The sequence below is a fragment of the Chaetura pelagica genome, unplaced genomic scaffold (genome assembly GCF_000747805.2).
Source record: "Chaetura pelagica isolate M959 unplaced genomic scaffold, ChaPel_1.0 scaffold244, whole genome shotgun sequence".
Lineage (NCBI taxonomy): Eukaryota > Metazoa > Chordata > Aves > Apodiformes > Apodidae > Chaetura > Chaetura pelagica.
Genome location: NW_009953719.1, coordinates 4,823 through 5,975, shown reverse-complemented (window position 1 = coordinate 5,975; position 1,153 = coordinate 4,823).

Below are 1,153 nucleotides of genomic sequence, written 5' to 3'. Positions count from 1 at the left end.
AGCAGGAAAGCAGCAAATTATATCTCCCTTTCCATAGCAAAGGATCTATGCTTCTGTCTAAGAACTTCTGAATATTACTTCTTGGCGGTTCTTCATTCTCTCCTGTTCTTTCTACTTGGTTGCCATTACTGCTGTGTTTTTCCTGTACTTCCATATCACATTTTACTGTATTTTATCATATAATACAGTATCTTATCTTTAAAACTAACACCTTCTTAATGCTCAGAGGCTGAGGACCCAGCTGCTTGAAATAGCAATAAAGTTTTAACTTCTTTTTTATTCAAGAAACATGAGCTGTTGGTTGTTTTGGGGTTTTTTTAATCTTTTTTTTTTTTTTTTTGGTAACAATGATGTCCAACAACACAACTTCCAGTGGTGTGTAGTATAATATGGAACTCACATTAATAATCACTAACTGACAATCCTTATAGGAATAGCTTATTATGAGTGTAGTAGTTCTCATACAGTACTTACAGTGTCTACCAACAACTACAATGGGGCTGCAGGCTTCAGAGGCTTGCACACACTAGAACCAGTGACTGAGGGTGTAAGCATCCAGAGCCAACTAGCAAGCAGACTGCATGTCTAAGGCTTGTTTCTGGGAGATGTGTGGTTTATAACTGTGGGTCTCACTGTGCATGTGGGTGTTTCATGTAACGGAAGGACTGGGGAGTTCAGGACCAGTTGCTGGTTAGATTAATTGTCTAAGGCCAGTTACTGGGATGCAGTGTGTGTATGCATGCAAGAAGGAGTGTGAAAGGGTTTGTATCTGTAAGCTAGGGAAGCTGTATCAGGAAGTAGAGTGGGGCTGCAGGCCTCAGTGGCTCATATATCTGGGTCTGTTAGTGCTACCTGTGTTTTCATGATGTTTCTGTTTGTATTGATTTACGTGGCCGGCTGTGTGTACACCTGTTTTTGTATTATGCATGTGTTTGTATGGCTACTGGGAATACACACTGGGTTGACCTCAATAAGGGGAGCTGCAGCAGCCTCACCACTATGGGGCTATTGGACCCAGTAACCACAAATAAAATAATTAGAACTTATTATTAATTTCTAGCTATCTTAGTGGATTTAAGGACATCAATCAACCCATGTGTACTGCACAGCACTATTTAGATGGACAGTGGTACATTTTGTCAGCATTAGGAAA